This window comes from Triticum aestivum, chromosome 6B, assembly GCF_018294505.1.
Source record: "Triticum aestivum cultivar Chinese Spring chromosome 6B, IWGSC CS RefSeq v2.1, whole genome shotgun sequence".
NCBI classification, from domain to species: Eukaryota; Viridiplantae; Streptophyta; class Magnoliopsida; order Poales; family Poaceae; genus Triticum; species Triticum aestivum.
The window spans coordinates 322,462,867-322,479,403 of NC_057810.1; positions in this window are offsets into that span (position 1 = coordinate 322,462,867).

The following is a 16,537-nucleotide window of genomic DNA, read 5'->3' on the forward strand; positions in this document are numbered from 1 at the left end:
CTGCAGATCGAGGACGGATGGTTAGACACCGCCTCGGGGGCTGCAACCTCTACGACTATAGAGCCAAGTACTGACTTTGTCCCTTCTGAAGCTCGTGACTCCAAGGTGTCGGACTCCTTGCCGGACTCCGAACCTCCCGCGCCCCCACCAATCGAATCCGATTGGGCGCCGATCATGGAGTTTGCCGCCGCGGACATCTTTCAACACTCACCTTTTGGCGACATTCTGAACTCGCTAAAATATCTCTCGTTATCAGGAGAGCCCTGGCCGGACTGCGGTCAGGATGGTTGGGATGCGGACGATGAATAAATTCAAGACCCACCCACCACCCACTTAGTAGCCGCTGTCGACGATCTAACAGACATGCTAGACTTCAACTCCGAAGACATCGAAGGTATGGACGACGATGCCGGAGACGACCAAGAACCAGCGCCTACTGGGCACTGGAAAGCCACCTCGTCATACGACATATACATGGTGGATATCCCAAAGGATGGGAATAGCGAAGGAACAGCAGAGGAAGACCCCTCCAAGAAACAGCCCAAGCGTCGGCGTCAGCGGCGTCGCTCTAAATCCCACCACAGCAAGAATGGCGATTCCAGCACCGGAGATAATAATACCCCAGACAGTGCCGAAGACAACCCCCTCCAGCAAGATTCAACGCAGGAGGACGGAGATGCCAGCCCTCACAAGAGGGCGGCGGACAAAGAGGTAGAGGAAGATAGTTACATGCCTCCCTCTGAAGACGAGGCAAGCCTCGACGACGACGAATTTGTCATGCCTGAGGATCCCGTCGAACAAGAGCGTTTCAAACGTAGGCTTATGGCCACGGCAAACAACCTCAAGAAAAAGCAGCAACAGCTTAGAGCTGATCAGGATCTGCTAGCCGACAGATGGACGGAAGTCCTGGCGGCCGAAGAGCATGAGCTCGAAGGCCCCTCCAAAAGCTACCCCAAACGCAAGTTGCTCCCCCGATTAGAGGAGGAGGCATATAAACCTGCATCACCAGAGCACAATACGGCTGACCGGCCACCTCATGGCCGGGACAGAGAGACCTCTAGGCCCTTCACTAGAACCGTACCCCGGCATCGCTCGAACAGCACAAGGCCACAGGGGAATGCTCCGGACTAGCGAGATATATTGGAGGATAAGGCAAGACAATCAAGATCGATCTACGGATCACGTGGGCGCCCCATGATACGTGACGACAACCATCACGCCGGACACAGTAAGTCCGGCCGGGCCGAACACAATAGACAAAGCTCGTTGGAGCTTCGCCGTGATATAGCCCAATACAGAGGCGCCGCACACCCACTATGCTTCACATACGAAGTAATGGATCATCAAATCCCCGAAGGGTTTAAACCCGTGAATATTGAATCCTATGACGGCACAACAGACCCCGCGGTTTGGATCGAAGACTATCTCCTTCATATCCACATGGCCCGCGGTGACGATCTTCACGCCATCAAATACCTCCCACTCAAGCTTAAAGGACTAGCTCGGCATTGGCTTAACAGCTTGCCAGCAGAATCAATTGGATGTTGGGAGGACCTGGAAGCCGCATTCCTTGATAACTTCCAGGGCACGTATGTGCGACCACCAGACGCTGACGACCTAAGCCACATAATTCAGCAGCCAGACGAATCGGCCAGACAATTCTGGACACGGTTCTTAACTAAGAAAAATCAAATCGTCGACTGTCCGGATGCGGAGGCCCTCGCAGCCTTCAAACATAACATCCGCGACGAGTGGCTTGCCCGGCACCTGGGACAGGAAAAGCCGAAATCCATGGCAGCCCTCACATCACTCATGACCCGCTTTTGCGCGGGAGAGGACAGCTGGCTAGCTCGCAGCAACAACCTCAGCAAAAATTCCGGCAGTCCGGATACCAAGGATCGCAATGGCAGGTCACGTCGCAACAAGAATAAACGCCGCATTAACGGCGACAATAATGAGGATACGACAGTCAACGCCGGATTCAGAGGCTCGAAACCCGGTCAGCGGAAGAAGCCATTCAAAAGAACTACTACGGGTCCGTCCAATTTGGACCGAATACTCGATCGCTCGTGCCAGATACACGGCACCCCCGAAAAGCCAGCCAACCACACCAACAGGGACTGTTGGGTATTCAAGCAGGCAGGCAAGCTAATTGCCGAAAACAATGACAAGGGGCTGCATAGCGATGACGAAGAAGAGACCCGACCGCCGAACAACAGAGGACAGAAGGGTTTTCCCCCACAAGTGCGGACGGTGAATATGATATACGCAACCCACATACCCAAGAGGGAGCGGAAGCGTGCACTCAGGGACGTATACGCGATGGAGCCAGTCGCCCCGAAGTTCAACCCATGGTCCTCCTGCCCGATCACTTTTGATCGAAGGGACCACCCCACCAGCATCCGCCACGGCGGATTCGCCGCATTGGTTTTAGACCCAATCGTCGATGGATTTCACCTCACCAGAGTCCTGATGGACGGCGGCAGCAGCCTGAACCTGCTTTATCAGGACACAGTGCGCAAGATGGGCATAGACCCCTCAAGGATTAAACCCACAAAGACGACCTTCAAAGGTGTCATACCAGGTGTAGAGGCCAATTGTACGGGCTCAGTCACACTGGAAGTGGTCTTCGGATCCCCGGATAACTTCCGAAGCGAGGAGTTAATCTTCGACATAGTTCCGTTCCGCAGCGGCTATCATGCTCTGCTCGGACGGACCGCGTTTGCAAAGTTCAACGCGGTGCCGCACTATGCATACCTCAAGCTCAAGATGCCAGGCCCTCGAGGAGTCATCACGGTCAACGGAAACACCGAGCGCTCCCTCCGAACGGAGGAACATACAGCGGCTCTCGCGGGCAGAAGTACAATGCAGCCTCTTAAGGCAATTCTCGAGTCCGGCCGTTAAGCGACCGGACACGGCCAAACGCGCCCGAAGTAACCTACAACAAGACCACCTGGCGCGTTCCGAGCACGCGTAGCAATGCGACCCCAACCCCAGCCCTCGCAAGATCGCAAGACTGGTCCTTCGCGTACATAATTACGCTCTGGAGATACCATGGGCATAGGGGAAGGGGCACGACCACGACAGGCCCAGAATGCAGCTCAACCACATCAGGGACTCCCAAGTGTGTCATTTCCTTTTTTTCTTCCTTTTTTATTTCTTACCCACAGGACTCCGTTTACCAGAGGCCCCGTCCGGCAGTAGACTGACCGAACTCACGATGCAACAGCCAGGGAAGGAGAAAGGCTGCGACGAATATCCAGGTGGTCTCCTTTACGAGCATTAAATCTATTTTATACACCACTCCGCAGCCTACCCCTGGAGGGGGACATGTTTAATAGTCCCGTCCCTTGCTTATCGCACTATTTGTATCGTTCTACATTCATAGCAGTGCTTCTTGAATAAAACAATGCAGCACCTTTTTGCTTATAATTCCATTTCTTTCTTATACATATGTTCATTTGCGACATGTTGCATCCGTACACTTTGGTACGGCTAAAAACACCAGGGGCTTATGTTCCCCACATCATGGTGTGATAAGTCCGAACACTTTCGCAAGTGCGGCACCCCGAACTTATAGCATTATATGCATCAGCTCCGAATCATGTCTTGGGTCAATAGTTGGGTTTGCCCGGCTCCCATGTTTTGGCACCTTACATTCCATTGTATCGGCTAAGGTAGCACTGGGAGAACCACTGCGATTGCGCCCCAGTTGAGCTGGGCTAACGCCTCAGTGGAGAAAGCTAAAACTGACCGTCATGATGAGGCAAGAGCCGGTCGCTGTTCGAGAGGTTTTTTCGAGTCCCTAAAGACTTATGCCGCTTAGAGCGAGGAACCGGCTTTGTCTGGCCTAGGCATGGATAGCGCCCCGAATTCGGCCTTCCGAACACTAGGGGCTTCGCCGAAATTTAAAATTATAGAATTCTATGGCTAAGTGAGAGTGTTCAAGCATTATAAGTCCGGTTGCCTAGTTCGTCGTGTTGAGCGCCTCCCTAGATGGACCCAAATATGGGAACAAGAGTGCTCAAATTTATCCCGAACACCCCAGCACTCGTGGCATGGGGGCTGAAGCCGACGACTTGCCATCTCTCAGATTTGATAAACAGCCGCACAGAAGGTAATATTTTAAATCAACAAGCGTTGCTTCGCGCATATGAACAAAGTTTTCTGCGCACAGGATAACAAAATGCGAGTCTACTCAAATATTACATTATTGGAGCACTCACCCGCAATAGTGCGGGCACCCTTCAGGACACTCTTGTAATACATCTCGGGCGTGCGATACTCCTTGCCCGGCGGTGGCGCGTCCGTCACAAGCTTCTCAGCATCCATCTTGCCCCAGTGCACCTTAGCACGGGCAAGGGCCCGACGGGCACCTTCAATACAGGCGGATCGCTTGATGACCTCAACCCATGGACACGCATCCACCAGCCGCCGCACCAGGCCGAAGTAGCTCCCAGGCATGGCCTCATTGGGCCACAGCCGAACTATGAGGCCCTTCATGGCCTGTTCGGCCACCTTGTGGAGCTCGACCAGCTGCTTCAGCTGGTCGCTAAGGGGAACCGGATGTCCGGCCTCAGCATACTGAGACCAGAAGACCTTCTCCGTCGAGCTCCCCTCCTCGGCCCTGTAGAAAGCGGCAGCATCGGACACGCTGCGGGGCAGATCTGCGAACGCTCCTGGAGAGCTCCGAATTCGGGTAAGTAACACGTAATCCACATCCACATGCTTGCTTTGCATGAAAAATGCCTTACCCGACGCTATTTTCTTCAACGCCTCGATTTCCTGGAGGGCCTTGTAGGCTTCGGCCTTAGCGGCTTTGGCACTCTCAAGAGCCGATGCAAGCTCGGACTCTCGAGTCTTCGAGTCACGCTCCAAACTCTCATGTTTTTCCACGAGAGCCTGGAGCTCTTGCGGTACCTCCGCCACTCGTGCCTCCTGCTTCTCTCGCTCGGCGCGCTCCGCGGCCGCATTACGTTCGGCCACGGACACCGCCTCCTTCAGGGTCGCCACCTCGTTTGTGGCCCCTGCAATACCCACGTTATCCTTGTCATTCTTTTTGCAACCAAATCCTTTTCTGTAAGGTACAACTTTAATAAGGTGCTACTCACCTTCTTTGTCCTCGAGCTGCTTCTTGGCACGGCCGAGCTCGTTCTTGGACCGCTCGAGGTTTTGCTTCAAAGCATTGACCTCCGCAGTCAGTGCGGCAGAGGTCAACAGGGTAGCCTGCAATCCCATATCGACATATTTTTTATGACTCCTACGTATATCTTTTTAGATCCTCAGTCCGTCTTTTCTTTCCGAACACCGAACCGAGCATCAGGGGCTACTGTCTATGCGGTACTATTTTACATATATTAATATTCTTACCTCAAAGCCTGATAGAAGGCTGCTGCAGGCTTCGGTCAGCCAGCTTTGGCGAGCTGGACCTTCTGAATCACCGCACTCATGACAGTGCGGTGTTCCTCCTCGATGGAAGCGCCGTTGAGCGCCTCCAGCAAGTTATCCGGCGCCTCCGATTGGACAGAGGCTGCCGGCGCCACGGTCTTGCCCTTCTTACAAAGGGACCGCCCGCCGGACTCTGGAACCACTACAGGTTCCGGTGCGGAGTCCGGCACGAAGTCCGGGAGGTCACCCTGTGCCACCTCCAGGTCCTCCTCCTCCGGATGGGTCCCTCTCTGGGATCCCACCTCGACGCCGTCAGCATCGCGGGGAGAAGAGGCGGTTGTAAGTGAAGTGTTGTTCACATCTGACGAGCCCAAGGACCCGCTCGACGAAGCGGGAAGATCGTCCTTGGGCGGACTACAGGGTTGTATGCGGCATTAGAAAGACACCAAGAGGCAAAAAGAAAAATCATGAAGTCATTCGGGAGTCCGGATACTTATGATCTCGCTAGGGTCTTGGCCCTTGGAGGACAATCCTTGTCGTCGTCACCGGCGTTGGCGGAACAGTCCGGGGGAAGAGTCCTTCCCTTCTTGGACCCTTCGGCCTCCCTAGCTGGGGAGGCCTTCCTTTTCTTCCCTCCCCCCGCTGGAGAGACCTTTTTCTTCTCCTCGTCCTCGGGGGAGGAGTCCGCCTCAGAGTCATCGGACACCTGAAAACGGGAACTCTTTCGAGTACCCGTGGCCTCCTTCTTGGCCTTCTTCTCCGGCACCACATGGGGTGCCGGAACCAGCAGCCCCGCCAGATGGGCATCCACTGGGTCTTCTGGCAAGGGGGTCGGACAGTTAGTCTGCTCAGCCTTCTTCAGCCAGTCCTGTCAAAGGAAAGGGAGTTTAGATCCCGCATAGAGTCAAACTATGGAAAACAAGTGTCCTGTAAAGGGTAAAATCATTTACCTCGTCAGCCTGACGCTGCGAGCGGAATCCGCGATCTTCGGTAGCGGATGCGGGGGCCTCGGCGCCCTTAAAAAGCACCTTCCAGGCATCTTCGTACCTAGTGTCGAAGAGCCCGCTCATGGTTCGGTGCTGAGCTAGATCGAACTCCCACAGTTTAAAGGCCCATTGTTGGCACGGGAGGATCCGGCGGATGAGCATGACCTAGACTACGTTGACAAGCTTGAGCTTCTTGTCCACCAGCTTCTGGATACAGGCTTGGAGTCCGGTCAGCTCCTCCGAATTGCCCCAAGTCAGGCCACTCTCCTTCCAAGAGGTGAGCCGTGTGGGGATGCCAGATCTGAATTCGGGGGCCGCTGCCCATTTAGGGTCACGCGGCTCGGTGATGTAGAACCACCCCAATTGCCACCCCTTGATGGTTTCCACGAAGGCGCCCTCGAGCCAGGTAACGTTGGGTATCTTGCCCACCATGGCGCCTCCGCATTCCGCTTGGTTCCCCTTCACGACCTTCGGCTTGACATTGAAAATCTTGAGCCACAAGCCGAAGTGGGGCTGGATGCAGAGGAAAGCCTCGCACACGACGATAAACGCCGAGATGTTGAGGATGAAATTCAGGGCCAGATCATGGAAATCCAGGCCGTAGTAGAACATGAGCCCCCGGACAAAGGGGTGAAGTGGGAAGCCCAGTCCGCGGAGGAAATGGGGAAGGAATACCACCCTCTCATGGGGCCTGGGGTGGGGATGAGCTGCCCCTTGTTGGGGAGCCGGTGCGCGATGTCGCTGGACAGGTATCTGGCGCCGCGTAGCCTCTCGATGTGCCCCTTCGTAACGGAGGAGGCCATCCACTTGCCTCCCACTCCGGACATGGCTGGAGAAGGTCGAGGCGAGATGTGCGGACTTGGGCGCTGGAGCTCGAGTGCGCGGAGATGGATAAGCAAAGGAGGAAGAAGGCGCAGGTAAAAAGGTGGATCCTTATCCCCTTATATATGGGCAGACGACTATGCGTCCCCACCGGCCTGGTAAAACTCGCTTTTCACCCAAGCGCCGCAATCAAAGGCGCGGTTGGGTTACCCACGTCCGTATTGATGAGAATCCCGAAATAAGGGGAGCACGATCTCTGCTTTGACAAGACGTGCCAAGGAAACCGCTTCGCTAAACGCGCTGAGGCGGTATAATAAAAACGATTTGAGTGAAGTCTTGCTTGTGGTGTGACATCACGCCACGAAATACGTCAGCAGATTGAACTTGCGTAAATATTATTCTCTCTACGGTGGAATGTGGAATTTATTTTGCAGAGCCGGACACTATCCTGGTGTTCACAATCTTCTACAAATTATTCGGAGAAGGAACCCGCCTTGCAATGCCGAAGACAATATGCGCGCCGGACTCGTCGTCATTGAAGCCTGGTTCAGGGGCTACTGAGGGAGTCCTGGACTAGGGGGTGTCCGGATAGCCGAACTATCATCATCGGCCGGACTCCAAGACTATGAAGATACAAGATTGAAGACTTCGTCCCGTGTCCGGATGGGACTTTCCTTGGCGTAGAAGGCAAGCTTGGCGATACGGATATGTAGATCTCCTACCATTGTAACCGACTCTATGTAACCCTAGCCCTCTCCGATGTCTATATAAACCGGATGGTTTTAGTCCATAGAAAAAACAAGAATCATACCATAGGCTAGCTTCTAGGGTTTTGCCTCCTTGATCTCGTGGTAGATCTACTCTTGTAATACCCACATCATCAATATCAATCAAGCAGGACGTAGGGTTTTACCTCCATCAAGAGGGCCCGAACCTGGGTAAAACATCGTGTCCCTTGTCTCCTGTTACCATCCGCCTAGACGCACAGTTCGGGACCCCCTACCCGAGATCCGCCATTTTTGACACCGACAGTGTACTTCTCTGCCCTCTCCATTCACATGTTTCTTTTTGTTGGTTTCATTGGTTCTGTGACCCAAATTGCCGAGGAGACTTCCATAACTTGTATTGCTTGATTTCCATGTCCAAGACTACAATCTTGTCCTAGTTGGATTCTCCTATCTCCTTCCCTCACTTATCTGCTACGAATTCATGTCTATTGGCAAATAATTGTCCCTGTTATGTCATTCTTTAATTTCTCTTTATTTGTAATGGTTCAATTGGCATTTTATTTGTAAGGTTATGCCTATAGTTACTCTTACTCATGTCACAAAGATAGAATATAAAATAGTTGCTTGCTTACCATTGTTGTGCCATGTAACTAGGCTGGCGACCATGATATCAACCAATTACAAATTGAACAAAATTCATCATCGCCACAAGACCTTGTTTTGATTCTATGCCAGAGGTAATTTTTGTGTGCTTTTGGTTTTTGAAGTTGTAGCTTTCTGTAGCTTCAAGATATGAATATTATTCCATCTAATATTATTGTCTCTTGGTAGGGCGAGGGAAACGAGGGATCTTACGGGTGAATTCGTTTCAAGAACGAACCAGCAGGGGACTAGAACTGAACACTCACACCCAGCTCGCTCAAAAAGAAGGTGTACTTCTTCCATCAAGGTAAAGATTCACCAAGGGGCATGAAGGATTCACCAAGGGGCATGGTTTACTATTCCCAAATTCCCAACCTATTCCACATTATCATGCCCGCTTGAAAAATGGAACGCATTTTGCTCAATCTGCTATATGCAAGTAAAGGATATATGTAACCAAGCATGAGCAAGCGAGGTGACCTTGAGCATTAGACTTTGATGCCGGGTCTAGTTTATTTAGTTTTTTGGGGCACCTGACTGGTCTGACATTAAAAAGATCTCATATTCTTCATGCCAATTTGTCAGTGCAAGAGACCCAGGGCCTGTTGACCTGACTGTGCACAGGCACAAGATCAAGAGTTGAGCACCAGAACCAGAGACCAAGAGACTCGAAGAACCAGCTAACAGATCAGAAGGAACCAAGGCCAAGACAAGGAGCGAGATGTCGTCGAAATAGAGACCTCCCTTGCAGGGCAGGCGATCTCGGCAAGGGGCCAGGCCACCCCCAGAAGAGAAGGACCGAGGCATCCCATCAAGTCCTGCCAGGACTCACGGAGACCAGATCACCCCACCGACTGCTCCACCACGACCCACGTCGTGGATTAGTGCGGTGTCAAGACGTGGGATGATTAAGTGGGAACCATTCGCCACATGGCGGCCACTTTCTACCAGATGAACCCTCAAATGACACCCATCCAGAGACGTGTCAAGCAAGCAGGCATGGAGCTGGCACATTAGCCCGACAAGCCTTGCTGGGCGACCAACCATGTGACACTAAGCGGCGCATTAAATGCACGCTGTCAACCTGCAGAGTTAGGTATGATAGCACTGTTTGCTATCATATCAGTGTCTAATGACCTATTTGCCACTGTGGTAACCCCTTGAGCTATAAAAGGAGGCCCATGGCAATGATGAGAGGGGTTGGAAAACTAGAACCCACACACCCCCGTACGAACATAGTGACCACTGCCACGAAGTGGCCCTGTCGGGCAAGTGTACTACACACCACCACCACCTTTTCCCAATCAATCCACCAAAGCAGGAGTCGGGTTTTATGCCTCACGGCGGCCCGAACCTAGGTAAAACTAACTATGTGATCCCTGTCATGCTACCTTGCGTTGGTTTGCTCTTTGTGCAGTGCGGCTCCCCCCTGCCGAACCATCAAGGGGTCGTCCTGGTCCCATAGGTGGCCGTGGTTTCCCACGACATTTTTGGCGCGCTAGGTAGGGGGAACGCTTGCGCGAACCTGAAGACGTAAGCAGCGCATCATCTTCATCGCCATCTGCAGCGTCGATGGTGCCATCGACCATGGCGCCCAAGAAGAAATCAGCTCCTTCAACTCATCCGTCCACCTCGAAGGCTCCGCTACCCGCGGTCTCCAACGCTGCAGGCACTACAAAAAAAAGACACACCCGTGACATTTTGGGCCGAACGAGTTTTTTCTGTCATACATATGACACTTCTATGACGATAATTGTGACAAAACCCGGTATCATCATATATGTGGTGGGCTCCTACTTCTATGACAAAAAATCATGACAGAAAATGGGCTTTTCGTCCTGGGCGGGCCGGAGACGTAGCTGCATGACATTCTTTGGGCCGTCCATGACGGAAAAAACCGTACTAGAAGCGAGGGCGAGGAAAATTTCGGGGAGTTCCCGGTCACAGTGGGAGGTCGGGGGCCAAGCGATTCACGTTTCTCTCGTACACGTACGCGCGTGTGTGCGAGGCGTTGGCTCTAACTGAACCCGAGCGAGGCGTTGGGCTCTAACTGAACCCGAGCGATTGCACTGCAGGCTACGCGTTACTGAACCCGAGCGATCGATCGATTGCTGTTAACTAAACCCGATCGAGCAATTCCTTCGCTACTGCTGCTAACTGAAGCCGATTGATTGGATGAATAGTGAGCGTTGCAGGGGGTTGGATGCAGGACCCCGTGGCGTTGCCTCTCGATGAACAGGACGACCCCGTGGAGGGCTGGATGAATAGTAGACGGTGGAGGGGCGCCCGTGGAGGGGTGGTTGAACAGTAGCCGGTGCAGTAGCGCACGGTGGAGGCTGGATGAACAGGAGCCCGTGGAGGCTGGAGGAGGTCGACGGTGCAGATGAACAGTATCCCGTGGAGTCCCATTTTGCGGTACGCCACACCCATCCCGATGAACAGGACCCCCGTTTCGACCGTAGTGCTCCAACACAAGTCCGTTTCGTCCGTTTTGCGGTATGACACACCCCTCCCGATCAACAGGACCCCCGTTTCGACCATAGGAGGTCTGTTTCCTCCGTTTTGCGGTACGCCACACCCCTCCCGATCAACAAGACCCCCGTTTCGACCATAGGAGGTCCGTTTCCTCCGTTTTGCGGTACGCCGGACCCCTCCCGATGAACAGAATCCCGTTTCGAACGTGGCCGGTCAAACACAAGGCCGTTTCCTCCGTTCTGCGGTAAGCCAGGCCTCATTTCCATCGCTTGTTCCATCCAAGCCCTCCCGTTGAACACGAAAACGCATTCCGTTCTGACCCAGCCGGTTGGCTCCCACACGTTCCATTGCCTCCCGATGAACATGACGCATTCCATTGCCTCCCCATGAACATGAAGCATTCCGTTGCCTCCCCATGAATACGACGACGACGCTATTTCTTTGTTCCGACCCATCCATGTACACGAGCCCTAGCCGTACATATGCGTGAGTAGGTGTTCGAGACACCGCCCATATGTACACATACGTGGTTGTATTTTCTTTCTTGCACACTGGCCGATGTACGTACGTGTACATGCTACGTGCGCACCTCTACTACGACATGTGCGCGCCTCTACATCGACCAATATATATGTACGTACACGTTCGCGACCAGAATGACAATGCTACGTACGCTTCGACCAGGTGGGTCCCGACTGTCAGACACTTCCTTGCGTGTGAAGATGTAGATGGTGGATCCCAGCAGTCAGGGGGGCGAATAGATTTTTTATTTTTTGCCCGGATGCACTTCCTTGCGTGCGAAGATGTAGTTGGTGGGTCCCAGCAGTCAGGGGCGAATCATTTTTTTTGCCCGTAATATGGACGCACTTCTTTGCGTGCGAAGATGTAGTTGATAGGTCCCAGCAGTCAGGGGGAAATGTTCTTTTCGCGAAATACGGTGGCCCGTCCGGTGGGTCCCTGCTGTCAGGTGGAGGAATCATTATTTTCCGCATAATAAGGAGGCACTTCCTTGCGGCTATCGTGGACCTAGCTGTCAGCCTCTCCACGTACAGTACTCTTCCGATGGAATTCGGTCGTTGACCACATTGACCACGCCGCGCCAAGAGCACCACGGCGGTGGATGACGGCGAGGCCTAGGAAGGGGACGACGCGGAGCCGGGGAAGACGCAGTAGTGGATGCCCACGCGAAGAGGAGTACGAGGGTTCACTGGTTCGGCTGCGGTGTGAGGTTGTTGTCGCCGCAGAATTACAGGGGGTGTGGGTGAGTAGAGGGATGGCCTGGCCAGCAGAGGGAGTAGTAGGGGGCGGTGAGGCCTCCACGGCATCACAGCCGGCCACGGGAGGCAGGAGCACGCGACACGATCGACGCTGGAATGGGCGGCTGTAGCAAGAAGAGCAGAGGTTGAAGAAGCACTACGATCGTTGGATGAACATCGTACGGTAACAAGAGCTAGAATCGTTCATATTGACTAAGTTGACAAAGCCCTCCATCCCCGTCAGCTTGGTAGGCCCACAAGTCAGCCTCCCACTATGCTGGGTTCCAGCTGGCAGGGGGAGTATTCATTTTTTTTGTGCGTAATAAGGAGGCACTTCCTTGCATGCAAAGATAGCTGGTGGGTCCAACCTGTCAGCGGGGGGCACGTTTTTCGTGAAATACAGAGGCCCTTCCGGAGGGTCCCAGATGTCAGGTGGAGGAATCATTATTTTGCGTGTAATAAGGAGGCATTTCCTTGTGTGCGGCCGTGGACCCAGTTGTCAGCCTCTCCACGTACAGTATACTTCCGATGGTGTCGTTCGTTGACCATGTTAACCACGCCGCGCCGAGCGCATCCATGGTGGTGGACGATGGCGAGGCCCCGGACAGCAACGAGCCGGAGATGGGAAGACGCGGGAGTAGAGTCGCAGACGGAGAGGTGTGCGAGGGTTAACTGGTTCTAGTGCGGTGTGGTTCGGCAGTCGGTGGAGAAGAACAGGAGGTGTGGAGGGGTGGAGGGATGGCCTGGCCAACGGTGGAGTAGTGCTTCATAGCGAAGCGTGCTAAGCAGAGCTGCTAGAGACAGGAGGCGGGAGGTGGACCCGGCGGTGCTGGAGGAAGAAGACGAGAGACTGAAGATGGATGACGATCGTTGGATGTAAATCCAACGGCTAACATGTCAGAATCATTTGTTGACTAAATTGACAACGACTTCCGTTGGCTTCGACCTATTGGCCCGCATTTCAGCCTCCAAAAATGTGGCACGTATTCAACCCATTTTTTAGAATTTACAGTCTTTTTTTGCGTGGTAGAATTTAGAGTCAATTTGATCTTTCTTTTTTTAATTAAAGTCATTAGCTGGGCTGGGTGAACAAATAATGTAGCGCCCATGCGGCCCATTTATTTTATTTCCTAAAAAATTACAGGCCATTTGCACTTTCTTGAAATACATGATTTTGCTGGGTTGATTCTAATTATAATGTTGGATTGGGCCAGCAATGTTATCAAAAAATAAAAAGGGGCTGATCATTTTGTTATAAATATATTTAAATAATAAGTGATGTTATTACATTCGTCCTTAAATCTTACCAAGATTTTGTACACAATCACTAGGATTTTCGTGCCAAAACAACCCAGGATTTTATTGTTAAGAAATTATTTTTATAAGTTAATAAGATGTGGGATATTGTTTTCTTACATATGTAAATATCTGTTAAATATATGATGACAATAAAAATAATATATAATAACATATAAAATAATTTAAATATATATAATATAGTTAGAAGGGAAACATAAGTTGGAAAAATAAAACCTCGGATGGGATGTCCATAAGCCAGTCGGTACATGACGGCCCTCAAGAAAATACAAACAGGCCTATGGACCTCCCATCCGAGGTCGTGGGCTGCGCATGTTAAAAATGAAAGCCTAGACGGGGCAGCCCAAAACCACGTCCAACACTTGCCAAAACTTTGTCCCTCGTTTTCTCTGTGTTTTGCACACTCGACATTGTGTGGGCATTTTGACTGTGCATCATATGAAGATGTGCTATGCATGAATGTTGATCAGCATGATGTTAACTGGCTGGTAGTTCCATTTTCGACCATGAATAAAACTTCCAACATGATGTTAACCCTGTTTGAAAAGGTTGTGTTAATATAAATGCTCTGCCTCTGAAAGTTGCAGTTTCTTATGTGAAACTGAACTTGCAGTTTCTTATCATAAACTGAAACTTGCAGTTTCTTCTCTGAGAATCACATTGTCTGCACTTTTATACTCCTATGAAACTAAATTTTTTAAGTGCTAAAAATAGATCACTAGAATTCATAAAATACTTCATATGCTCAATACTGCAAATCTGAAATTCAAAAGAGATTCATATCTAAAAGTACTCTCAAAATACACAACATAAAACACAATTCACAACCTGCAAATACTGACAACCCTAAGCTCCTCCTGACAATTCACAACCTGCCCGACTATTGGGCTGGGGGGGAGTCCCCTCCTATTCCTTGGCAGCAGACAGCCGCCCCATGAGACGATGTGAACACCGAGGGAGACGATGGCAGGGAAGCGTCGTCGGGCCAACTGCTTTTCTCCTCTTGCAGTTGGGTTTGGTCGACGAAGACTCCACCGGCTTGCTCTGGCAGGACACCATCACAAACGGCACCCTGTAGATGCTTGATCCTTCAATCTCTGGTGGATGCTCCATCTGGGATCGATATTCCCACCACCGCTCCCTCACGATCGGATTCGGTGAATCTGTTTGCTCCATGGCCCAGAGGAGCAGCTCTATGTACTCCGATGCGACTCCCTCCGGGAGTATCCCCGCCTTTTCGCTCTGTTGCAGATATTTGGCCATGGATGTCGCCGTCGCCGCTAGTTGGTCCTTGTTGTCAAACCAAGACTGTATCTCCAACATCCTAGCTAGCTTCACAGGGTCGTCGGCTGTGATCCTCACGTATCGGTTGTACTCCTTCATCGATCTACTTCTCCGCAGCACCTTTACTCGCCAGCGGTGGTTTTTGAATGAAAGAGGAGAGGAGCAGTGCTGGTTTTGGATTAGAACAGGAGAGGAGTGATGCTGGTTTTGGACTAGAACAGGAGGGGAGGGGCGGTGGTTTTGAAGTGGAAGAGGAGAGGAGCGGCGCTGGATTTAGATTGGAACAGGAGAGGAGTGGCGGTGGTTTAAGAGGAGAAGAGCGAAAGAGCGGCGCTGGTCTTGGAAGTATTTTTTGTTGTTTTGCGTATTTTGGGTCAAACTTTGACCACGTACTGTATTTGACAAGCAAAATGTGAATGCATGTCACCAAAAATTGTATCGTTTGGTTCGTATCTGAATGTACTTTCAAATTATATTGTTTTTGCAATGTATAACATATATTTTATGTGCGAAAATCATGGTCAATTATGACCTAGAATAAAAGGGAGACTAGTTAATGTGGGGTCGCTTTCTTAATTGAAGGGTAAATTGATTTTGATTTTGATCCAGTCATAGCGCGCCAGCCCTCTCGTCCAATCCTAAATCGCTGCCGCACGCTCCTCTCCCTCTTCTCCAATGCAAAACCACCTCCTTTCCTCTCCATCATCTCCATTCCAAAACCACCGTCTCGCCTCTCCCTCTTCTGATCTTCTCCATTGCAAAACCACCTCCTCTCCTCTCCATCATCTCCATTCCAAAACCACCATCTCGCCTTTCCCTCTTCTGATCTTCTCCATTGCAAAACCACCTCCTCTCCTCTCCATCATCTCCATTCCAAAACCACCGTATTGCCTCTCCCTCTTCTCTATTGCAAGACCATCATCTCTCCTCCCATCTTCCAAAGCTAGCATCGGACCACTCAGAAGGACATCTATGGAGAGGATGTAGCAGCGAATCAGGCAGATCGTCAGTGGCGACCAGGCAAAGTTAGCCAGGTTGAAGGAGATCCTTACTTGGTTTGAGAATGAGTGGGAGATTCGAGGACTGTGCGGGCCATGTGGAAACGTATGCGTAAGAGCGAGACGGCGGAGATGAGGGCGGCGATGTAAATGTACTCATCGGCGGCTGTCACGCTGCAGTCCTCCGAGTATCTCCTCTGGGCGATGGAGCTGACAGATTCAACCGAGGCGACAGTCAGGCGGAGGTGGTGGGCGTACATGTCGAAGGTCGAGCAGCCAGAGGATAACGAATCGATCGAGTATGGTGTGCCGTTCGTGAGGGTGCAGAGCCAGCCGGAGCCACAGGAGTATTCGTTCGCCACCACAAGAGGAGGCCGGATGGCCCGATGTCGCTTCCCTGCCGTTCTCCACGGTTCCATCGACGCTCACCTCGTTTCAATGGCGGCGGTAGGGTTTAAGGTACGCTTCACACTAACCTAATCTTCCACCTGCTCATGCTTACAATCAGTGTGACAGCTAATGAAAATCATGCTTACAATCAGTCTCCGAGTACTACGCCAATCACCCTAAAATAGCTCTGGACCTTTGGGTCAAAGTTGTGACACAGTGTACAAATAAACAAAAATAGATTGGTGCTTCTT